This window comes from Neofelis nebulosa, chromosome X (genome assembly GCF_028018385.1).
Source record: "Neofelis nebulosa isolate mNeoNeb1 chromosome X, mNeoNeb1.pri, whole genome shotgun sequence".
NCBI classification, from domain to species: domain Eukaryota; kingdom Metazoa; phylum Chordata; class Mammalia; order Carnivora; family Felidae; genus Neofelis; species Neofelis nebulosa.
The window spans coordinates 38,578,089-38,604,144 of NC_080800.1; the positions used below are offsets into that span (position 1 = coordinate 38,578,089).

At 44.8% G+C, this 26,056-nt stretch overlaps 1 long non-coding RNA gene across 1 annotated transcript in view; it reads right to left on the reverse strand.

Moving 5' to 3' along the window:
- The window catches only part of LOC131501917 (uncharacterized), a 144,668-nt gene that overhangs the window by 74,146 nt on the left and 44,466 nt on the right, over window positions 1-26,056 (reverse strand). Inside the window, exon 3 of the long non-coding RNA XR_009256927.1 lies at window positions 21,916-22,000. This is a non-coding gene — a long non-coding RNA (uncharacterized LOC131501917). The remainder of the gene's footprint in view (window positions 1-21,915; window positions 22,001-26,056) is intronic.

Genomic DNA, 26,056 nt, shown 5'->3' on the forward strand with positions numbered 1-26,056 from the left:
TGCTTGTGCTATCAAAAAAATTAAACATTGGAAATATATATATAAGAGATCTGATACCAACTGGAGGCAAGAATGTGGAAAAATGGAAATCCTCCAAAGCTGCTGTCCAAATTTGAAGTGCTAGTCTGCTATACCAATAAGAATTTAGCAATATCTAATAAAAGTGAAGATGTAGCTGACCTACGGCTCAGCAGTTCAAATTCAGTGGATATGCTCGAGATCTAAGGGTCTCAAGGAGAGGTGTCCGAAGGATGTTCATAGCATTATCTGCAACAGCAAAAAAAAAAATTCTTAAACAAAAAGGAAACATCCTAAACGTTCAGCAACACGAAGATGGCTAATTTGTCATATGCACACACTTAAATGGCATAGAGCAGAAAAACGGAATGAAGAAGAGCTCTATGTATCAACAAGGATGAATCCTCAAAGCAATACCACGAAAGAAGCAAACTTCAGAATGACACATACATACTGTTTATGAATATAAAAGCACAATACAACACATTGTTTTTGGAAAACTAAATATGTGGTGAAATATTAAAATACACAATGGAAGAAAACCCACCAACTTCAGCACGGTGATTGCTCTTGGGGAGGGAGGAAAGAGAATGGGATTGGGGAGAAGTAATTTAATTCTATCTGTAATGTTTCATTCCTCAAAATTGACTATTTTCTCTGGCATTTTTATATAAATCAGTATTGGGGCGCCTGGGTGACTCAGTCTGGTTAAGCCTCTGACTTGGGCTCAGGTCATGATCTCACAGCTCATGAGTTCAAGCCCCAAATCAGGCTCTGTGTTGACAGCGCAGAGCCTTCTTCAGATCCTCTGTCTCCCTCTTTTTCTGCCCCTCCCCAGCTCGCACTCCCTCTCGCTCTCAAAAATAAACATTAAAATATATATACATATAGGGGCGCCTGGTGGCTATGTCGTTTAAGTGTCCACTTCGACTCTGATCATGACCTCGAGGTTCATGAGTTCAAGCCCTGCATCGGGCTCTGTACTGACAGCTCAGAGGCTGAAGCCTGCTTTGGATTCTGTCTCCCTCTCTCTCCCCCCTCTCCCCCACTCAGCCTCTGTCTCCCTCTCAAAAATAAAAATAAACATTAAAAAATATATATATATATTTATATATATATCGGTGCTTACTATATTCCTCTCTATTTTTGTGCATATGTAGATCCATACAATGGAATATTCTACATCCACAAAAAGGAAGGAAATACTGCCACATGCTACCGCATGGATGAACCTTGAGAATATTATGTTGAGTGGAGGGAAAAAGCCAGTGACAAAAGGACAAATACTATAGGAGTACACTTACATGAGGTCTCTAGAGTAGTTAAATTCATAGAAGCAGAGAGTCGAATGGTGGTTGCCAGGGGCTAGGGCAGAGGAGGAAATGGGGAGCTGTTGTTGAACGGAGAGATACAGAGCTTCTGTTTGAGAAAATGTAAAAGTTGGATGGCAGCTTTAACGCAATTTTAATGTAAAAAAATGGATGGCAGCGATGGTTGCCCGGCAGTGTGAATGTACTTACTGCCACCGAATTGAATGTACACGTTAAAAAATGATTAAGAGGGGCGCCTGGGTGGCTCAGTCGGTGAAGCGGCCGACTTCGGCTCAGGTCATGATCTCGTGGTCCGTGAGTTCGAGCCCCGCGTCAGGCTCTGTGCTGACCGTTCGGAGCCTGGAGCCTGTTTCAGATTCTGTGTCTCCCTCTCTCTGACCCTCCCCCATTCATGCTCTGTCTCTCTCTGTCTCAAAAATAAAGAAATAAACGTTAAAAAAATTTTTTTTTAAAATGATTAAGATGGTGGGGCACGCGGCTAGCTCAGTCGGTTAAGTGTCGATTCTTGATTTCAGCTCAGGTCTTTCACGATCCCACAGTTCATGAGCTTAAGCCACACGTCAGGCTCTGCGCTGACAGCACGAAGCTTGCTTGGGATTCTCTCTCTCCCTCTTTCCCTCTCTGCCCCTTCCTTGCTGGTTCTCTATTCTCTCTCTTTGGGTAACCACTGAAGTGCGCTAGAGAAGTGTGCTTTATCCAGGCTTACCGTCATAATCCAGGTGTCAGGGAAGGGGGGAGGGGATAGCCGTCGCTCACATTTCAGCCTGTCGTTAAAGCTATAGTAATAGGATAAAAATCAAGGTTTGGGGTTACCGTAATTCAAGACCAGAGCAATTTTATTTTACTGCTCCTTGAACTACTGGCTTCTCCTGCCCTCTCACCAACAAGAGATTAGGGGCCCATGGGGGGCCTGCTGGTTTTCAAACCGGGTCTAATCGTCATTCCCCCAGACCCCACCCTCAGCAGCTGAGGTGTGAGTACAATTTCCAGAGGAGTCTCGGTTGTGGAGACAGGATACCAGAAGATGGCAGCAAAAGCTCATCTGGTGGGAAGGTCCTCCTGCCAGATGCCCAGGAGAAGAGAGCAGAGTCCTGAGGTGGCTGTGATTGCTAGGTGCCCAACTCGGTTCTGAACTGAGCTCAGGGCCCTGTCACTCGGTAGTAACACCACGCCGGGGGGCCAAGAGAGTCACACCAGGCCCAAGGTCCTCGAAATTCAACCATTCAAGGAAGGGCACTTGCAAAGTCAGGGGAAGGAAGGACATGAAAAGATAAAGGAGAACCTGATCAGTTAAAACTCCTCGAACTTCCAGGTCCTAGGCTTGGGGGATCCAGAGCCACGGAAAGTAATCTCTTCCCCGGAGACAGGCCGGGGTACATGCAGTGTAGTGCAGGGCAAAAAGCCAAACGGCCAATGGCCAACGTATGCGGAATGTCACCCGGGCTGGGTATCTTCCTTTGCCTTCCAGACCCACTTTTGACCCTTCTCCTTACTGCTCTCCACCCTGAGAAGCTGATGTGTGCAGAATGGAGACCCGACGACACAGGAGCATGTGAACGCAGGAGAGCAGAAAGGAAAAGGAGGGTGCCATTGGGTTTTTAGGCCCATGATTCTCTCCTGCAAGGCTGCCTTGGGCTCGTCCTGTTGCGGAAGGTCACGGTTCCCGGCTCAGGGCCTGCCCTACAGGATTCTCCCTCATTCCGGTCTCCGCTAATGGCTCTGTCCCCTCCACTCTTCTCATCCGGTGGCAGTAACAGCAGCTTCTGACTGGCGACCTGTACTAGCTCTCGAAGTCCTCTTCACTCTGCCTATGTTGTAATTAAACCTTTTGTAAATAAGCCCTCCTTAAATGAGCCTAATTGGTGTGCCATCTGTTCCCTGTTGAGACCCTGCCTGGCACAACACCTGGCTAAATCACACTCCTGCTCTAAGCCTGAGCTCGGGGAAAGATGCGACATAGCAGGCGCGGTTTCCATGGAGTTACCACCAGATTTCAGCAAAGCTGCTGTCTGAGGTGGCTGGGCAGGTGTGCAGCTCACAGCTCCCTTCGAGGGAACAGTTGAAGGACAGTTGGGGAACACCTGACGGACAGTTTCCCGCTGGATCCACCATGGAATTCACAGCAGGTCATGCTTCTCTCGGGCTGATCCCCCGCCCCGAGCACAGCAGTAAGCAGGAGCTGCGCCATTTCTGCCCGACGAGAGACTCCTGACGCGCGACTTCTGCTCAGAACTCTCCATCAGCTTTAACTGAAACCTCCTCAGAGTCTGCAGTAGTCTAAGGCTCTTCCTGCCCAATCCTTCCTTTATATTCCTTTGAGGGCATTCCTTTGCAGACCTACATTGCGGTCTGAAGTCTCCCCTCCTCATCCACTCGTGGCTCCTTCCCACTACATCCCTCACACGTACTTCTCCCAGTAAAATCCCTTCTTTGTTTCTGCTTCTCTCAAAGACCTCAAACCTTCATACCCAAGGAAATAATACCAGAGCCAAGATTAGCAAGAGCTCATGACACAGCCTCAGATTTTAAGAAAACGTTAAAACATTACAGCTTCTGCAGCGCCTGGGTGGCTCAGTCGGTTGAGCTTCTGACTTCGGCTCAGGTCACGATCTCGCTATTCGTGGGTTTGAGCCCTGCATCAGGTTCACTGCTGTCAGCACTGAGCCAGATTTGGATCCTCTGTCCCCCTCACTCTCTGCCCCTCCCCAGCTCATGCGCTCTCTCTCAAAAATGAACAAACTTTTTTTTTTAGCGTTATGGCTTCCCATTAATATGATGCTAAATGATGGGTGCCTGGTGACTCAGTCGGTTAAGAATCAGACTTCAGCTCAGGTCATGATCTCAGTTTGTGAGTTTGAGCCCCAGGTCGGGTGAGCTCCAGCCCTGCTTCGGGTAAACACAAGTCCCACTTCTCCCTCTCTCTCTTTCTCCCTCTCTGCCCCTTGCTCATTTGCACCCTCTCTCTCTCTCCCTCTAAGAAAAAAAAAATGATGCTAAATGAGCAGTTCATTAGCAGAGTGTGTTCCTACTCAATATTGGATAGGAAAAGTCAGACCACGCATATGTTATTTTTTAAAATACCACCTCCAAACCCAGGAAAAGATGGATCTTCCTGGCATATCGTCAATATTGTAGCTAATGCTGTGCTATTCAACCAAGCAAGTTATTTGCAAGTTTGAGGTGTCGCAAATAATTTTCATGACCCGGGTCACCCGACTGGGAATAAAACAAGGTTAAATTTGTTAGTACTCAAAGCGACAATTTGTCCAAGCACTCGATTTGCCATTCAAACTAGGGAGATAAACTCTGTTCTTGAAGTCTGAACTTTTACTTTTTTTGTTTCATATTAGTTTAGAAGTCTGAACCTATATGGAAACCAAAGGAAGTTTCTCAGATCTTCAAGGAGTAGCTTTCATCCCACATGAATCAGAACAGGGAGTAAATGAAGTCTCCCATCCATGTGACAAATATGCCTACCTTAAATTAAGAAGGTTCCATCATGGGGCGCCTGGGTGGCTCAGTCAGTTAAGTGGCCAACTCTTGGTTTCAGTTCAGGTCATGATCGCATGGTTCATGAGTTCTAGCCCTGCGACAGGAACTGTGCTGTGTGAAGCCTGCTTGGGATTCTCTCTCTCCCTCTCTCTCTCTGCCCCTCCTGTACTTACTCTCTCTCTCTCGCTCGCTCGCTTGCTCGATCAAAATAAATAAATAAAACTTTAAAAACGTTTTCATCAGGGGCGCCTGGGTGGCCCAGTCGGTTGAACATCCAACTTCATTCAGCTCAGGTCATGATCTCACAGCTCGTGAGCTCGAGCCCCACGCGGGGCTGTGTGCTGATAGTTTGGAGCCTGGATCCTGCTTCAGATCTGTGTCTCCCTCTCTCTCTGCCCCTAACCCACTCGCATTCTGTCTCTGTCTCTCTCAAAAGTAAATAAACATTAAAAAAAATTTTTTTAATAAAAATAAAAACGTTTCCATCATACAAGAGGAAGAGGAGGACTCTAGTATTAAAAAGAAATTTACTTACAGTCTTGGGAAACTGGAAGCCCCAGAGATCAGGCTACACTTACAAGGCACACAAACCATCAGGTCTGTGGGACCCCCACACACCAGCTCTTCTGTCTATTCCCTGTCCGCCCAGTCACTGTGCCACAATCTCTATGAATAATCATTTCTTTGATTTCAAGAAGCGCTTGGAATGACAGCCCTCAATTCCAGAGAAAGTTTTAAAAGCCTTTAATCAAGCACACTCTCATAGCAACCAAGATTTTCATATCCTTTGCCCTTAGGACTGGGGAAAAAAGAGAAAAAAGAATAGAAAGGAAACAAAACCGGGAGCGGGGCAAGGCCACAGAACAGAAAGCGTGGTGTGCAAGACACCTAGTCCAGGCAGACTGGAGAGGCAGATAAAGTGCAGCTTGGACCCCATCAGTCAGTGAGACGGACGAGAGCTGAAAGGCTTTGTCCAGGGCCAAGCCTTCATGAGCAGGAAGTTTGGCTACCCAAGGCAGAGAAGCAGATGTCAGGAAGATTTCTATTTCAGAATGGTCTACGTTAGTAAATGAGCCGCAGTCAAACCCTGTTGTTAGACTGGAGAATCCTAAATGAAGCACAAAGTCTTATTACTGACAGAATGGAAACACAGCCATTACTGCAATTCGGGAGTGTCAACGATGAAACCAGAGGATGATTTAATGGCAAACCTTGCCCGCTGAAGAAGGGTAATACCTTGGCAGCTATACTTGCTATATGACTACGCCCGACCTCTTCTTACAACTCTGGGCTTGTTGAAGAGCTGTGCCAAAGAGCGTAAGAACCACGTGAAAGCCAACATACACATTCTAGCAATTCCACTCCTAAGGGTACCACCAAAAGGAACAGGAAATGTCTACAGATGTTGAGAAAATTTATGCACAACTTGGAAACAGTGCAGAAGAACGGATGCATGTTGCTTTTAATGTCACACCGAAGTATTTTCTAAGAGATCCATTCACAGATAAGTTAATTATCTAGGAAAATACACCATTCACCTCCTTTTACTATTATCGGGGCTCAAGACCATATAGTTACATGTCAACATACAGACTTCTGTCCAACAGAGATGCAAGGGATTTTCCTTTCCGGTAGAAAAATAACCCCGGAGGCATTTATGATGCCATTAAACAGTTTTGTACCAATTTTTCCAAGCTTATTCCAACATTCTTTCAGGACCCACATATACTGAATCTCTTGAATTATCCATTGAACCAGCTCTACAACAACTTGCAAGACCCCTCAATAATGAGTTAAATCTTTGACATGAACTTACTACATTTATAGAAGTACTGGTTTTTGGTCTTGTTTTTCTTATTACATTTATTTATTTTTGAGAGACAGAGAGAGACAGAACACAAGTGGGGAACGGGCAGAGAGAGAATGAGACACAGAATCCGAAGCGGGCTCCAGGCTCCGAGCTGTCAGCACAGAGCCCGATGCGGGGCTCCAACTCACGAACCTTGAGACCATGACATGAGCCGAAGTCGTACCCTCAACCGACTGAGCCACCCAGACACCCGTTGGGGTTTTTTTTCTTTTCTGAGGGAGAGAGAGAGCATGCGTGTGGGCACACAAACTGGGGAGGAGCAGAGAAAGAAGAGAGAGAATCTTAACCAGGCTCCAAGTTCAGTGCAGAGCCTGACGAGGGCCTTAATCTCACAACTCTGAGTTCATGACCTGAGCTGATATTAAAGAGACAGATGCTCAACTGACTGAGCCACCCAGTATGATTTTAAGTATGGTTAAAACCGAAAAGGAGAGGGGCGCCTGGGTGGCTCAGTCGGTTAAGCGTCTGACTCTTGGTTTTGGTTCAGGTCATGATCTCACAGCTTCGTGGGTTCAAGCCCTACATCGGGCTCTGCATGGGCAGTGCGGAGCTTGCTTGGGATTCTCTCTCTCTCCCTCTCTCTCTCTCTGCCCCTCCCCAACTTGTGCTGTCTCTGTCTCTCTCAAAATAAATAAATAAATCATGAAGAATGAATGACAGAAAGGGTAAAAATATAGGTAAATATAAAGGACTATCCTCCTGTTGAGTCTGTTAAATTATGTTTGATGCTTGAAGCAAAAGTTCCATTATCTGATGCGTTCAACGTGTTTAAAACAATTACATTACAAAGGAGGAAGGCAAAGAATAAAATGGAGCTAAGTTTTGTACATTTCACTTGAGGTAGTAAAATGTCAACATCAGTACATAGTGATCTGAGCTTTGATTTATTAATAGTCCAACACTCAACAAGACCATTCCAAGTGCTGGAGACACAGCATTGCACAAAGTAGTCACTTTACTGTTTAACTGTTGAGTTCATTTCTTGTTTGAATGCCTTTCTCCACCCATGGTGTCAGAGAAAACTTGTATTTGGCCTTTGCCTCTGGTTCCTTGCACAGACCACCTAAAACCCTTGCAATTTCCTGATAGGAGTGCCTTCCACTCTGAGTTTCTGCTCATTAGGTTACTACTGATGGGCTCCTAAATAACTTCAGGATGGGGGGCTGGTTGCCAAGGGAGCCAACCACGTGATCAGAGGTTTGAAACTCAGAGCCCCACCCCCTGATCTCCGAGGAAGGTAGAGGGGCTGGAGGTTGCGTTCGATCACCTACAAAGATTTATTAGGTCATAGCTACATAATGAAACACCAATGAGAACCCCAAAACAAGGGAATTCAGAGAGCTTCTAAGTTGCTGAACACCCTGAAGTGCTGGAAGGGTGGCATGCCAGAGAAGAAATGGAAGCTCTGTGCCTCTCTCCCCATACTTTGTCCTATGCATCCAATTCTATTTGGCTTTCCAGAGTTGCATCCTTTATAACCAACTGATAATGGCATAGTAAGTAAAGCAGTTTCCTGGATTCTGTTAAGTAGTTCTAGCAAATTTTCAAACCTGAGTGAAGGTTGGGGAAACCCCTGAATTTGTAGCTAGCCAGACAAAAAGGTGGCTAGCCTGGTTACTCCATTTGTAGCTGCTGTCTGAAATAGGGACGGTCGTGTGGGACTGAGCCCTTAATCTTTGGAGTCTGACCCTAACTCCAAGACTTAGTATCAGAATTGAATTCAATTGTTGGACACCCAGTAGGTGTTAGAGTACTAAAGGAATGATGTTGGAAAAGACACCCAATATTTGGTATCTGGGAGAAAAAACTCTCACCATCTGTGGGTTACACTGTTTTTCTTAGAGAGAGAAAGCAACATAGAGCACACGAGAGGGGGGGAGGGGCAGAAGCAGAAAGAGAGAGAATCTTAAGCAGGCTCTACACTCAGTATGGAGCCTTACTTGGGCTTTGATCCCACCATTCTGGGATCATGATCTGAGAAATCAGGAGACGGACGCTCAACTGACAGAGCCACCCAGGCGCACCTCTGTGGGTTACATTGTCAAATACACCGTTTATTAGTCTGATTAACTGGGGAAGAATGGGGGGGGGGGGGGCGGAATTTAGATAAGTATTAAACTGGGAGGTCAGGGAGACAACAAGCTACAATTGATGCCCATGCCATGAGAAAACCACTGGCTTGCCGGGACCTCTTGATGATGTGAGAGATTATTCTCTCAAGTTTTTAAAAACCTTGGTCCAGATTTCCACTTATGGCCAGAATGAAGTAACAAGAACTATATCTATCCTCCAGCCTCAAACAAACAAAAAAACTGAGTCCAGGGAGATTAAGGAAGCTAGAGTTGGTAGACAGCGTACCATACAGGAGAGAGCTTGAGAGAGGAAACCACAGAGATGTGCAGAGGGTCTCCCTTAAAGATTTAGTATCATCTGAAAGGAAACAGTACCTGGTATTCCCACAGGGCCAAAAGCATTGCAACACCCACCAAACTGGAAAAAGTAACAATTTATGGGACACTGGAAGAGCATACTCAGGAAGATCTTAAAATCCCACCTTAGTAACGGAGGATAATTAGCCCAAGACTGAACAGTGCTCCAGAACCTCCTAACAAATCATAGAAACAAGACCAGAAAATATTAAATTGTTACCACGTGACATAACCAGCTCTTAGAATAAACCTCAAAAAGACCTGGCACCTGGGTGGCTCAGTTGGTTAAGCATACGACTTCAGTTCAGATCATGAGCTCACGGTTTGTGGGTTCGAGCCCCATGTCAGGCTCTGTGCTGACAGCTCAGAGTCTGGAGCCCGCTTCGGATTCTCTCTCTCTCTCCCTCTCTCTCTCTCTCTCTCTCCCCCCCCCCGCCCCTCCCCCACTGGCACTCTGTCTCTCTCTCTCTTAAAAATAAACAAACATTAAAATAAAAATTAAGGAGGTGCCTGGGTGGTTCAGTCAGTTAAGCATCCGACTTCAGCTCAGGTCATGATCTCACAGTCCGTGAGTTCGAGCCCCGCGTCGGGCTCTGTGCTGACAGCTCAGAGCCTGGAGCCTGCTTCCGATTCTGTGTCTCCCTCACTCTGCCCCTCCCCTGTTCATGCTCTGTCTCTCTCTGTCTCAAAAATAAATAAAAACATTAAAATTTTTTTTAATTAAAAAAAAGAAAAATTAAGATTTGTAGCAATACAAAAATACCCAGCACCCAACACAGTAAAACTCACAATGCCCAGCATCCAATCAATAATTACCTGGCATGCAAGGAAAGAGTAAAATAAGTCTCATAATGGGGAAAACCATAAAGCAGAACAGATCCAGAATGATACAAATACTAGAATTGAGAAAGAGGGCATTAAAAGTTATTATAATTCAGTGCCATGTTCAAAAGGTATAGACATGTAAGATTAAAAGGGACCTAAACCAGGGCACCTGGGTGGCTCACTCAGTTAAGCATCCAGTTTCAGCTCAGGTCACGATCTCATGGTTCATGAGTTCAAACTCCACGTTGGGCTCTGTACTGACAACTCAGATCCTGGAGCCTGCTTCGGATTCTATGTCTCCCTCTCTCTCTGCCCCTCCCCACTCACACTCTGTCTTTCCCTCTCAAAATTAAAACGTTAAAAGATTTTTCAAAAAAAAAAAAAAAAAAAGGACCTAAACCAAGTTATAAAAATGAAATACAATGTCTGAAATGAAATACACACCGAATAGGATCAACAGCAGACTGGATACTGCCAAAGAAAAAGGAAACTTGAAGATAAAAACTACCCACAGTCCAACACAGTTCGACAGTTTTCTAAGAAGTTAAACATGGGCAAACCATAAGAGACTCTTAAGTACAGAGGGATGTTGGGTGGAGGGATGGGCTGAATGGGTGATGGGCATTAAGGAGGGCACTTGTAGGGGTGAGCACTGGGCGTTATATGTAAGCTATAAATCACCAAATTCTACTCCTGAAACCATTATTACACTATATGTTAACTAACTTGGATTTAAATAAAATAAAAAAATAAGTTAAACATATACATACCCCGTGATCCACCGACTCTATTCTTAAATAGAAAAGATGAAAGCAGATTTCTATAGAAAGAGAGGTATGTGAATACAAAGCTGTTCATAACAGATTTATAATACTTAAGAACTGGAAACAACCTAAATCTTCATCAGTAGGTGAAGAGATCAATAAATTGTGACATATTTATAAAGTGAAATACTACTCAGCAATAAAAGGAATGAACTCTTGATACACAACATATGAATCAACACAATATAACAATGTGTACCTTAAAATAATTATTCTGAGTAGAGGAAACCAGACTCCTTCCCCCAAGAGTACATAGTACCTGATTCCATTAATACAAATTGTTGGAAAAGCAAAACTCAGTATGACTTCATCTTAACTTGATTACATCTGCAAAGACCCAATTTCCAAGTAAATTCACATTCACAGGTACCAGGGATTAGGATTTCAACCTATCACTCTGGGGGATAGAATTCAACCCACAACACCATCTGAACAAGTGGAAAAGAATTTTAAGAAAATGTTTAGGGGCACCTGGTTGGCTTAGTCGGTTAAGCGTCCGACTTTGGCTCAGGTCAGGATCTCACGGTTCGTGAGTTCGAGCCCCGGTCGGGCTCTCTGTTGTCAGCACAGAGCCTGCTTCAGATCTTCTGTCCCCCTCTCTCTGTCCCTCCCCCCACTCGCTTTTTGTCTCAAAAACAAATTTAAAAAAAAACATTTAAAAAAATTTTTAACATGATTCCATTAATCGAAGGAAGACGAGGCATAGACACCTGATGCTAAATCATTAAGATTTATTTTCAATAGCAATCGTGTCTATGTAATCATGACTTAAATAGAATCAACACATTCCAAAATGCAATTACAAATGCAATCTTGTTATCAAGAGCAGTGTCACAGCAAGCAAAGGAAATACAAACAATTGTCTAATTTCAGTCGCTTTGTTTATGGTTTCCATGATGGTTTAGCACCATCTACTTGCAGTCCCTGAGTGCCAAGAAAACAAGACTGTTCGTTCATTCCTTTCATTCAGATGTAGTTGAACTTCAGACATTTACTATCTCACTCACTCCTTCAGAGGCTCACACTTTCTCACCTGCAAGCACCAAGCAGCACAGTGCATGTTAATCTAAACATGAAAACAGAAGCCACTTCAAATCTACAACGGATGGAATTTAACAGTGAATGGTCCACATAAATGATAGAGGAAATGAGAAGTAAACACAGTGGTGAATGAAGCTGCAGATGAGCAAAACCAGGAACCAACAGCAACCCTTAGCCTAGGACATCAAGAGAAAGGAGAAGAATTCTCAGAGGTCAAGAGCAGCTGGCAAAAGCTGAAACTACAGCCAGAGTTAGATCTCTGGAAGAGACAGAACCCCTGCCAAAGTAGTGTCTGAGGCACAGAAAGATGGAGGAAAATATCCTAATATCTTGCTTCTCCCCACCTGCCAGTCTTTGATCTCTCATACCAGTATCTCCCATTGGCCAAAACCAGTAAAAAGCCAGCCTTCAGAGGGCAAGGGAATGCAGCCTGCAGGGGCAGAGCAAGAAGTCTGAGAGAGGGGCACCTGGCTGGTTCTCACAGTAGAGCATAGGACTCTTGATCTCAGGGTCATGAGTTCAAGCCCCACCCTGGGTGTGTCAGAAGCCGATGGGAAATAATGTCAGGCCCTATACATCTTCCTCCTAAAGTGTTGGTTGCTACGTCGAAGGAAAACAATTCATATTCGTGGAACCCCCAAAACAAATACACCTAAGTAGCTAATGAATTCATTACACGTCAAGTAACTAGAAATAGCAGCGTAATATGCTATTATGTAAAAGTCCTTTATGAATTGTTAGAAGCATTCAGGACTTTACTTTGCTTTTAGTGGAACTTGGGGGAAATGGATTTGGATTTGGGGATGGAATAATAACTTATTTGTCCCATTTATTTATTTTTTTATTTTTTTAAATGTTTATTTATTTTTTTGAGACAGAGGGAGACAGAGCATGAATGGGGGAGGGTCAGAGAGAGGGAGACACAGAATCTGAAACAGGCTCCAGGCTCTGAGCCGGCAGCACAGACCCTGACGTGGGGCTCGAACTCACGGACCGCGAGATCATGACCTGAGCCGAAGTCGGATGCTTAACCGACTGAGCCACCCAGGCGCCCCTCATTTGTCCCATTTAAAGTAATCGATCCTGGGAGGTCTGGGGGGCTCAGGTGGTTAAACGTCCAACTCTTGGTTTCAGTTCAGGTCATGTTCTCACATGGTGAGAGAGTGGGTGAGTTCAAGCCCTGCATCAGGCTCTGCACTGGCACCAGAGTCTGCTTGGGATTCTTTCTCTCCCTCTTCCTCTGCACCGACCCTGCTCATGCTCGCTTGCTCTCTCTCTCCCTCAAAATAAATAAACATTTAAAAAATGTCTTAAAAGTTAAAGCAATGGGGCGCCTGGGTGGCGCAGTCGGTTAAGCGTCCGACTTCAGCCAGGTCACGATCTCGCGGTCCGTGAGTTCGAGCCCCGCGTCAGGCTCTGGGCTGATGGCTCGGAGCCTGGAGCCTGTTTCCGATTCTGTGTCTCCCTCTCTCTCTGCCCCTCCCCCGTTCATGCTCTGTCTCTCTCTGTCCCAAAAATAAATAAAAAACGTTGAAAAAAAATTAAAAAAAAAAAAAAAAGTTAAAGCAATGAATCGTGGGGCGCCTGGGTGGCTCAGCTGGTTAAGAGTCCTACTCTTGATTTCAGCTCAGGTCATGATCTCATGGTTCACTTCCTGGGATCGAGCCCCACGTCCGTGCAGAGTCTGCTTGGGATTCTCGCTCTCCCTCTATCTCTCTGCCCCTCTCCCACTCACACGAGTTGCTCTGACTCTCTCTCAACATAAATAAGATAAAACGTAAAAAAAAAAAAAAAAAAAATCGATCCTTTAAATTTTCGACCCGCATGTTTTCAGGAACAAATTCAAGTCAGAAATAGGAGATGCAAAGGACATGAAGCCTCAGTCTGGGAGCAGGTTTCTCCCTATGGGAGCTAGAGAGCCCTCCTCCCAACCCTCAATTTGTATTTTAATTCTTCCAAGACTTTAGAACGACCTATAGGCTAGATATTTTTCACTTGGGTATATGGGAAGCCTTGTTTTTAGGACTAGCACCCGGGTGGCTCAGTCAGTGAAGTGTCCGATTTCAGCTCAGGTCATGATCTCGTGGTTTGTGGGTGTGGGCCTGGCACTGGGCTCTGTGCTGACAGCTCGGAGCATGGAGCCTGCTTCAGATTCTGTGCCTCTCTCTCTCTCTGTGCCCTCCTCCACTCATGCTCAGTCTTTCTGTCTCTCAAGAATAAATAAATGTTTAAAAAAAAAAACATAGTAGTAATTTTTGTTGCCCATAACTCAAAAGGATGAGCATTAAGAAAAATAACAACTAGGAGTGCCTGGGTGGCTCGCTACATTGAGCGTCAGACTTCAGCTCAGGTCATGATGTCATGGGTTGTGAGTTCAAGCCTTGCATCGGCCTTGCTGCTCTCAGTGCAAAGTCTGCTTCGGATACTCTGTCCCCTCTCTCTCTCTCTCTCTCTGCTCTTCCCCTCGTTCTCTCAAATATAAATAAACATTAACAAAAAAACTTTTTAAAGAAAAAAAACAATTAGTGTTCCAGCAGGATGTTCATCCTACCAGTCGTGTCCTTTATGATGCTGTATCAATAGGAACAAAGATGAGGTAAAGAACAGGGCATAAAATGTTCTATTTGTGCAACCAAGCTAATAGGTTCATCATTCTTCATTAGGAGAACACTGGATTACCTAGTGTCAGACTCACCAGTGATTCAGACATGGCATTCCAGTCACAGCACGGACACAGTATTCTATGATCTCGCAGAAGTAAAAACAAGGGCTCGGTGTTGGTGGTCTACTCCTCTCTACCAGCGTAATTAATATCAAAGGCAGCAAAGAAAATAGGAAGAGGGGTTTGCCCTCTGGCAATCTCAAAGAAGTCACATAAACAGATCCGGAAAGCCCTAGTTCAAAGCATAATCTCAGAACACCTGAAGGTAACACGTGGCTCCTTGCAAGGAAGCTGCTGGTTCACAAAGGGAACACGGATAGAGCTATGGTAGAGGAAGCAGGAATACTCAGCAGGAGAGTCTCCCCCTGACAAAGGTTAATACCATCCTCTAGGGCTCATTTAGTGGCCTTTTCCTAGGCGGGCTCAGGTGGCCCACTTAATATTAACTACACAGGGGCGCCCGGGTGGCTCAGTCGGTTAAGCGTCCGGTCATGATCCTGCGGTCCATGAACTCAAGCCCCACGTCAGGTTCTGTGCTGACAGCTCAGAACCCAGAGCCTGCTTCCAATCCTGTGTCTCCCTCTCTCTGTGTCCTTCCCCGACTCATGCTCTGTCTCTGTCTCTGAAAAATGAATAAGCCCTAAAAAAAAAATTTAAAAAACAATTTTTTTCAAAAAGTGTATCAAAGAATTTGACCTAGCCAAAGATGGCCTATTGATTTTTTTTTTTTTTTTTAAATAATGGCTTTAAGGGGCACCTGGGTGGCTCGGTCGGTTAAGAGTCCGACTTCGGCTCAGGTTGTGATCTCATGGTCCATGAGTTCAAGCCCCACGTCGGCCTGTCTGCTGCCAGCACAGAGCCTGCTTCAGATCTTCTGTCTCCCTCACTCTCTCCCCCTCCCCCACTTGCACGTGCTCTCTTTCTCTCCCTCTCACAAAACTAAACATTTAAAAAAATAATAATGGCTTTGAGATTTAATTCACAAATTAAAAAATTAACCTCAGTATACAATTCAGTGTTTTATTAGTATAGTCACAAGGTTGTATAACCATCACTAATTTCCAAACATTTCATCATCCCCAAAAGAAATCCCATACCCGTTACAGTTACCCCCATTCTTTCTTTTCCCCCAGCCCTGGCAACTGCTAATCTACTTTGTCTTCATGGATTTGTCTCTACCAGTGGAAACACACAATGTGTAGCCTTTTGTGACTGGCTTCTTTCACTTAGCGTGTTTTCAAGTTTTGTCCTTTTAACTGGCGAATAATATTCCACCGTACAGATATGCCAAGTTGTGTTTGTCCATTCAACAGTTGATGTCCACTTTTTGGCTGTTATGAAAACTACTGCTATGAGCATTTATGCACAGGTTTTTGTGTAGACATATACTTTACCTTTTCTTGGATATACACCTAGGAGTGGAATTGGTGGGTCATGTGATAATTCTATACTGAACATCTTAAGGAACTGACAAACTGTTTTCCACGGCAGTGACACAATTTTACATTCTTAGCAACAGTTATGAGGGTCCAGTTCTCTACATCCTTGTTAATACTTGTTACAGTCTTTTCTTTTTCAGCCATTCTAGTAGGAGTTAAGTGATATTTCACGGTAGTTTTGATTTCCTTTTCTCAAATGGCTAATGTGCTAATTAGCCATTGTATATATTCTTGGGAGAAAAGACTATTCAAATACTTTGCCCATTTCTTAATTGGGTTATTTCTCTATTGTTGAGTTGTAAAATAGCCTATTGATCTTCGTGTGAATGCTTTAATACAACTGGAATTTAACTCAAAAAACCCTGGAGAGTAAGTGTTTTTACATTGCAATATGAATTAGGAAAGGTCTAATTCCTTTTGAAATAATTTGTGAGGGGCATCTGGGTAGCTCTGTCAGTTAAGCATTCGACTTCGGCTCAGGTCATGAACTCACGCTTCCTGGGTTCGAGCCCCACGTCAGGCTCTGCACTGAGAACTTGCACCTGCTTGGGATTCTTTCCCTTCCTTGCTCCCTACCCCTCCCCCACTCAAGCTCCCACTCTATCTCAAAAAAAAAAAAAATAATTAAAAATAGATTTTAAAAAATGAAACAGTTTTGTGGCGCCTGGGTGGCCCAGTCATTTAAGCACCCAACTTCGGCTATCTTCACGATCTTGAGGTTTGTGGGTTCAAGCCCCACCATCGATCGGGCTCTGTACTGACAGCTCGGAGGCTGGAGCCTGCTTTGGATTCTGTGTCTCCGGCTCTCTGCCCCTCCCCTGCTCACACTCTAGGTCTCTCTCTCTCTCAAAATTAAACATTAAAAAAAATCTTTGCTAAATGAAACAATTTGTGAAATCGAGATTTTTCAACCCTGGAATGCATTAAAATAAGAAAATTAGAACTGACTGGTTGTGCAGTAGGACATGCATATTGTCTTATCCAAAGACCAGTCCAACTGAATGCTAGGATTCAAGCTAAGCAGCCTTCACATTGGTGTCTTTATTTTTTTTTTTAACATTTATTTTTGAGACAGAGAGAGACAGAGCGTGAACAAGGGAGAGGCCGAGAGAGAGGGAGATACAGAATCCAAAGCAGGCTCCAGGCTCCGAGCTGTCAGCACAGAGCCCGACGTGGGGCTCGAACCCACAAACCATGAGATCATGACCGGAGCCGAAGTCAGACACTTAACCGACTGAGCCACCCAGGCACCCCCACACTGGTGTCTTTAAATTGTAACTTGCCTGGGCTTCAATGTACGGTCTTATTACTTAATGCACTGAGGTACATATTTTTCTATCACAAACTTGTTTTAAAATTGGTACCTTTCAAATTCTTTTCTTTGAAGGCCCATGTGTTTCATCTGGACCTTTATTTACATTATTCTGAACTACCCACAGATTTCAGGCTGTCAAACTGGTCCATGGGAAAAAGAAACCAAGCCCCATGCAGCAACTGAACAGAGGAACTTCCAAAGGACAGGAGGGATCACTGCAGCATTTTTTTAAATGTTATACTGAAATATAGCTGGTGACAATGAGCTTCAGACTTCCTACCTCAATCTAATGTTGCACACTGGAATGGCCAATATTGCCAATTTGAGTAGGAGCAAAGGAAAACATGAAGCTTTTCTACATGAAAAGCCATTCACCATTAAAGATGCAAATACATATTTCAGATAAATAGCTTGTTTGGATTTTGTTTAATGTTTATTTATTTATTTTGAGAGAAACAGCATGAGCAGGGGAGGGACAGAGAAAGATGGAGAGAGAGAATCCCAAGCAGCTCAACGCTGTCAGCACACAGCCCCACACAGGGGCTCAACAAGCCCTGAGATCTCAAGAACCACGAGATCATGACCTGTGACAAATTAAAGAGTCAGCCTTCGGGGCGCCTGGGTGGCGCAGTCGGTTAGGCGTCCGACTTCAGCCAGGTCACGATCTCGCGGTCCGTGAGTTCGAGCCCCGCGTCAGGCTCTGGGCCGATGGCTCGGAGCCTGGAGCCTGTTTCCGATTCTGTGTCTCCCTCTCTCTGCCCCTCCCCCATTCATGCTCTGTCTCTCTCTGTCCCAAAAATGAATAAACGTTGAAAAAAAAAAAAAATTAAAAAAAATAAAAAAATAAAAAAAAATAAAGAGTCAGCCTTCAACTGACTGAGCCACCCAGCACCACAGCTTGTTTGTGATCATTCCAAGCCAATGTGAAAGGCAGATTCTGATACCGGCCCCAAATGGCAATTTAGGACTCTACAGAGCTACATCTGATTTTTCAGAAAAATCTCTCAGGTTTTGTTTAGTATCATCACCACTGTGAGTAGCAGAGGTGATGCTAGTTTGTACATCCTCACTGCTGTCTTAAGGGTGTAAGGAAGAAAAGTTTTGCCAAACAAGTCAGATAGTTAGAAATAGAAGCCAAAGTCCCGGTGATCTGATGGCATCTAACTGTATGTTCCTGCCCCAGTAAAAACAAAAACAAAAACAAAACCTTATGGAGCAAAGCAGGACTATCCTGGGGTCATTTACTCTGTGCCTGAGGCAGCTGGGGGTTACAGGCCAATTCCTTAGGGAAGCCCCAGAATCTGGACTCTCCAGGATGCACATAGACACTTCACTACACTGAAGAGAAACCTCCACACTTCCACTGACGAAGTCCCCATCCCGTGGTCTCAGAAAAAAGGAGAACCAGTCAAAAAAGGATGAAAATGCATACACCAGAAAAAACAGATAATCAGGGACACCTGGGTGGCTTAGTCAGTTAAGCATCAGACTCTGGATTTAGGCTCAGGTCATGATCCCAGGGTTGTGGGTTCAAGCCCCACATGAGGCTCTGGGCTCCATGCTGACGACGTGGAGCCTGCATAGGATTCTCACTCTGCCTCTCTCTGAGCTTCCACCCTCTCTCTCTCTCCCTCTCTCTCTCTCAAAATAAATAAACTTAAAAAAAAAAAAAAAACACTGGGAATCTGTAAAGAGGAGGCTACCCTCCCTGGCCCTACCAAGCAAATGACCAAATAGGTAGTACGATGAATGCGTCAGGAGGTCTTTCAGATAGGAGGAGATTCCAACAAGAAGTCTAACAGACCTGGGGCGCCTGGGTGGCTCAGTCGGTTGAGCATCCGACTTCAGCTCAGGTCATGATCTCACGATTCATGGGTTCAAGCACCACGTTGAGCTCTGTGCCAACAGCTCAGAGCCTGGAGTCTGCTTTGGATTCTATGTCTCCCTCTCTCTCTCTTCCCTCCCCCTACTCCTGCTCTGTCTCTCTCTCTCTCTCTCTTCCTCTCCAAAATAAATAAAAACATTAAAAAAAATTTTTTTTAAACAGGATTCTAACAGACTCGTGGGAGATCTAGCTAAATAAGGAATAAAACTAGATGACTCCTGTTTGAAAAGGGACAGATTTGTTCTAGAGATAGACACTAGAGTCCTGTCAATCAAGTGCAGAATTCAAAAGGTAGCCAACCAATGGCCCATGAAGCCCAAGGTCTGGTACATGTCCAATTTCATTATACTGACCAGGTCATTTCCTAGGCTCAGGATCTGAGCTTGAGGCCCAAACTGCTTACCCCCCACCTCCAGGATGGCTCCAAGCCTACAGGCTTCCCCTGGTCAGGGAGCAAGTCTGAGTTGAAGGAAGGCTGCAGCTTTTGAAACCACACTTTCCTCTCCTGTTACAGGTCCCATTCATCGATCAATTGGATCAGACCAAACCAACCTCTTCAATTCTACCGCTCCCGTGAAGACAGTACAGTTTGAAAACTCTGTCAATCCTGAAAAGACTAGACTGCAGAGAAGCCATCAGGTCAGAAATACCAGCCCTGGGGCGCCTGGGTGGCTCAGTCAGTTAAGCGTCCGACTCTTGATTTCAGTTCAGGTCACCATGTCAGCGGTTCTCGAGTTTGAGCCTCGTATCGTCGACTCTGGGCTTAGAGTGCACAGCTTGCTTGGGATTCTCCCTCTCTCTCTGCCCCTCCCCTGCTCACACTTTTTCTGTCTCTCTCAAAATAAATAAATAACTTTTTTTCATTAAAAAAGAATACCAGCCCTATAACCTCCAGTAATAATAACTCTCTGATGTTGCAGGGCCTGCATGATTGCTACCACCCCAGAGTAATTCCCATCAAGCCCACCCACTTGACCTGCTGTTCCTTACTGTCATAACTGAATACGGAAATGCAGAATTTGAAATTCATGGGAAACTGAACGGCAACATTCTACAAGTCCCAGCTTACTAAGAAGGGAGGACATGGGACAGACTTACAACTCTGTCATGAAATCTGGTACTCTATAGAGAAGCCACGGGAGTTTTCATCACAAGACGTGTGCTCCATGCACATACATGCATGAGCAATGACACTGGCTTAATTATTAAGCTCAGGAAGAGGTGCACAGAGGCAAAGGGAGCAGTGACCAAGCCCAATGGGCTGACCAACCTCTAAATAAGCAGTTTTGAGGGGTGTCTGGCTGACTCAGCTGGTTAAGCATCCAACTCTTGACTTCAGCTCAGGTCATGATCTCATGGTTTGTGACATTGAGCCCTTAGTCAAGCTCTCTGCTGACAGCGTGGAGCCTGCTTGAGATTCTCTCTCTGTTCCTCCCCCATTCATGTTCTTACTCTCAAAATAAATAAGAAAAGACTTTAAAATAAATAAATAAATAGATAAATAAATAAATAAATAAAATAAGGGGTGCCTGGGTGGCTCAGTCGGTCAAGCATCTGACTTCAGCTCAGGTCATTAACTCGCAGTTTATGAGTTCAAGCCCCACATCGGGCTCTGTGCTGACAGCTTGGAGCCTGCTTCGTATTCTGTATCTCCCTCTCTCTCTGCCCCTCCCCTGCTCATGCTCTGTCTCTCTCTGTCTCTCAAAATTAAATAAATGTTAAAAAAAAAATTTTTTTTTAATAATAAAATAAAAGAGTAGATTTGAGAATGGTTGCAGGTCAGCTAAATTCCCTTTCCACACATTTCCTGCTTATCCCCACTGAGTAGGAGACGGCCCCCACAGCCAGCTGCGTTCACACTAGCACCCAGGGGAGCACAACCCCCAAGTGAGCTGTTACAATGCGGTGCCCCAGGCTCAGAAAGCTTTTGTTCCTGTGGCTAGGAAGCACCCTGGCCCAGCACTAGACACTGACGAGTAGGATCCTACATGGTCTCTCCCACCCCCATGCTCATTTCATCCCTCTGAGCAATGGGGCCCAGTAACTGTCTCCAGTCCAACAGGATGGACTACCAAGACTTGGCCCAACAGGCCGGCAGAAAATGCTGGACTGATGGATAGCCCCTGCTAAGGATGGGGCGATATCTCACAAGACCACCCCTGTAAAACAGAGTTCTGATTTACTTTAGTGACTTTACTGAGCCTTTGGAAATAGGGTTCTTCAAGATATTAACCTACTGGCGTTACCCCAAGATCCTGTCATTATTTTCTGAGCTGTGCCACCAAGACCTATCTATGTGTCTTACAGCACCCTCCTCCTCATATTCACGTTTTAAATGATCTGTCTCTACAAATATTTCAAACACAGAAACAAGGGAGTTGCCTCTATGTTTTCTATACCTGCACGACTGGCCTAGTTTCCACAAGTTTCCTAGTTTCCTAGCCCATAACCAGAGGAGACTCCCCTTTGGAATCCAGACAGACTGAGTTTGTTAACACGAACACCAGGGATGGTTCCAGGGCATGGCTAAAGGAGGGTGAAACCTCTGCCACATCAAGATCAGAGTGTTGCCCATCCTTCATTTGTTCTGGATCCTTCCCATCTGAAGGTTACAGGTCTTTACTGAACTACACTTCTGGGATACCTATGGCCTTGCCAGACTTCAGGAAGGGCTTTCGGCTACTACTACAACTGGAGAAAACAATCTGGCTTGGATAATGAACGGGTGCCCACCCAAAGCCAGGAAAAAAATGCAAGGCTATAGCTGGAATTAACACAATTTACCTGGGCAGTAGTCTCCATAGGATCTTGCTTCAGGTAGCGGCAATAGCTCCAGGAGGCTCGTATTCATCTTTTCCTTCTGACACACCTGGAATAGAGACCCCTGGTGATGATACTTGACATAACGAGGAAACTTTGCGAAACTCTGTGACACCTCGATCCGGCTTAGAACAAAGGATGGGAACATAAAGCTTTGACCCTCGTTCAAACGCCGAACATCTCTGGATCTTGTATGAATTTTCTCGTGGCTACTGGGACACTATCCTACTGGACATCTTCAAAGACATGGCATATTTCACACTTAACACAGGTACCGCATGGACTCCAGCCACCACCAAACCTTGCTTAGCAAAACTTTACAACTTGTGGACTAAACCACTGTATTTCAAGTCCAAGCCATATTTTTACTTTACTTAATTTGGGGGGGGGGGTGCAGAGAGAGGGAGGGAGGCAGAGGATCTGAGGCAGGCTCCCCACTGATATCAGAGAGCCTGACACAGGTCTCGAACTCAGGAACCATGAGATGGTGATTTGAGCCAAAGCCAGACGCTTAACCGACTGGGCCACCCAGGTGCCCCTTGTCCAAAAACCACATTTTGAGGATAAGATCAAGGCTCTTCAAAAGTCTGTACCTAGGTCTCCTCCCCCATCACTCCCAGGCATCTAAGGCACATTACTGGGGTTTGAAGAATACCCATGCCATTGTTTCCCCCAAGCGTGAATGTTGTGCCAATTCCACTTTAGGGACTAATTACTTACCCCCAACACAGTTCCACACCAATTACAGTTTCTATCCCTCTGGCGTCTCCACTGAATGTTCATCGGATAGATAGTACCTGGGGGACATGACTCCTCCCCGAATACCCTAGAAGTGCCCACCTGTCATTTAGTCTCCTCACATCAACAGGCTCTGTTGCTCCAGACGTCCTGGCTTTTGGGACTAGCTACCCTTATGAAGTGAGTGGATTACCTTCCATCTTTTTAACCAGCCACTTGCCTTTAAGATTTCGTACATCCAAGTTTCACACAGCATGAAGCCTGCTACTCTAGGCATCCCTCTGCTTCCAACACCATCTGGCCCCTCTAGAACCACTCTGGCTTACCAGCCACCCTCATCCCCATAAGCAACCAGGTTTTCCACACCCTCACTGTTACCCTACCCCACAGGCTTCTTCTTTCCCAGGGGTCCCCCACTGGTTCTAAGCCCCAAGGACTATCACAACATGGCTACAGCTGAACTCGGCCCTTGTCCTGAGACAAAACTGCTGATAGTTTAAGGTTACCCCTAGGTGCCTGAAAGAGTGGCCTTATGTGAGGCCCAGAGAGTCTCAAATGGAAACTGCAGCCACACAGAAAGCCCTCATGTGTTAAAGAGTCACCATGCAGCTGAGCAGACCTTTGCAAAAACAAAGCTTGACTCAGAGCCCCAGGGGCCTCAGGAAACCAAATAGGAAATCCTGCAAAATAACAGGGTCCAACAAAGCTTAGCCATGCACAAAGAATGAAACAACTTACCTTTCATGGACTTTTAAACTGAGAAGGAAAGAAACATGCACAAGGTAACACAGTAAGTTAAAAGCAAAGTCAAAAGTCCTTGCAGGACAAGGAGACCTGGGTGGCTCAGTCGGTTGAGGGTCCGACTCCAGCTCAGGTCATGATCTCACAGTTCTTGAGTTCAAGCCCCAAATCGGGCTCTGTGCTGGCAGCTCAGAGCCTGCAGCCTGCTTCAGATTCTGTGTCTTCCGCTCTCTCTGCCCCTCCCTCCCCAAAATAAATAAACATTAAAAAAAATTTTTTTTTTGTTAAAAGTCCTTGCAGGACAAGACAAGCCACTAATACCTGAAAGGATAGGACTTAAGTCAATGACTTTAGGCTCGATTTTTCTCCACAGCTGGTTGCTTCGGTAGTTTATAACAGCTATGGGAGTTTAAGAGAAAAAGTCACTTGTGGATGAAAAGTGACAGAGTGTTTTAGACTTATTGAAGAAAAAGAAAAGTAGTGAAGTTTCCTGACGTTTCCCAGACTTCTGGACCCAAGATGAGAAATAAGGCAGAACAGGAAAAGAAAACCAAATGGACTGCAAGCCGTGAACTTGATCTTTTTAACACTGACAGGCACAGGGCACAACTGGTATGTGGCCATGGAAAGAGTGGTCAAAAATCAGACCAGGCTGTTTTTCAAAAGTGTTCTATGTCACAAGTGAAGCTGTCCTTCCAAAGACCAACTCATCGGACCACTGAATATTCTCATCAGGGTGTAGCAAACACTGACCAGTTGGGTGAAGAATGCCATTTTCTAAGAGAAGCCTGTATCTAGAGGCCAACATAATGTATTTGACTTCTTCCTTATTCTCAACTGGAAAATTGAGCTGGCTGTGAATTGAGCAATGGTCGGGAGCACACCAGGGGAAGAGCTTCTTTCAAATAAGCAGTTTGAGGTACATTTTGGCCACAGGAAACTTGCAAAACAATCAGCCAACATCAGACAGACTTCGGAGTCTCTCCTTCAAGGAAGAGTCTTGCACTGGTGTTTTTTGAGTGAACAATTTTTTTTCCAAGAAAACCAACCAACCCACTGACCATTTTAAGGACCAAAGTCAGGCTACCCCAAAATGCACCACATTGACAGGGTTTTTTTTTTACATACTATTTTATTATTTATTTATTGAGAAGTCGGGGAGGGGCAAAGAGAGAGGAAGAGAGAGAATTGCAAGCAGGAATTTGACCCGGGGCTCCATCTCATGAACCATGAAATCATGACCTGAGCAGAAATCTAAGAGTCAGATGCTTAACTGACTGAGCCACCCAGGCGCCCCCAACATGTTATTTTATTTTATTCTTTTCTTTATGTTTACTTATTTTTTGAGAGAGAGAGAGCGCACACGCACTCACACAAGCAGGGGAGGGGCAGAGAGGAGAAACAGAATCCCAAGCAGGCTCCACTGTCAGCACAGAGCCCAACATGGGGCTCAATCCCACAAACTGTGAGATCATGACCTGAGCTGAGATCAAAAGTCAAGCGCCTAACTGACTGAGCCACCCAAGGCACCCCAACGTATTATTTAAAAAAATTATTTTAATGTGTATTTATTTTTGAGAGAGAGAGAGAGAGAACTCAAGAAGGGCAGGGTCGGAGAGAGAGGGAGACACAGAATCCAAAGCAGGATCCAGGTTCTAAGCCGTCAGCAAAGAGCCCCATGTGGGGCTTGAGCCCATGAACTGTGAGATCATGACCTGAGCCAAAGTCAGATAGTCAACCGACTGAGGCACCCAGGTGACCCTATTTTGAATAAAAGTTACTTAAGAAGCAGCCAATGCAAAAAGAACACTCTGACCCTGCTCCCCTTTGTCTCTAGAAAGCGAGAAATATGTCTCCCATATGAAAGGTGCCCTCCCTGTATCAAGAGGTAAAGAGACATCCTTACCATCAAAGATGGTAAATTTAAAGCCAAGATGACTGTGTAAACGACCCCTGTTACTTTTTACTAATTTACTATCCCAGCCAAAATTCTGTTTAGAGTTCCTTACTACTGGAAACTCTCCTATTCACCTTAAAAATAAAACTGCCAGTCATTTTACCAGCAAACATGGGTTTATTTGAGAAGAGCAGAGAATTGCAATCCGGGACAAGCAAGCCAAGGGAAAACCAGAAGCAAGTCCGACGACAAAGAAAAAGAATGCTCTTTTATAGAGGAAAGGGGGATGTTTAGGTTTTGAAGGCTGTAATAAAAATAAACAAAAGGCCCATCTGAGTAAACTGGGAGTTGAAAGTATAGTGGCTTTTCATTGGCTGAGTTCTCACTGTCATTGGCTGGGCTGTTAAGGGGACGGCTGGGATACACGGGAGTCTGTCTTCCTCTTTCTGTCTGGTCTGCAATTGACCATGAGTAGTAGAGGGTGGAGAGTTCCCCCTGCTGGCCTCCCCACTTCATTCTAAGTGACCTTTCCTTTTAGGGATTTTTCACACTCCCGAAGTTTTTTTTTTTTGTCCTGTCAGTGCCCCCCAACCAAGATTTATTGTCTCTTTGCCTAAAAAGTGTAAAATCTTTGTATGGAAACTAATTTGACAATAAACTTCATATAATAAAATAAAATAATTAAAAAAATAAAAATAAAAATAAAAAGTGTAAAATCTGACTGTTTTG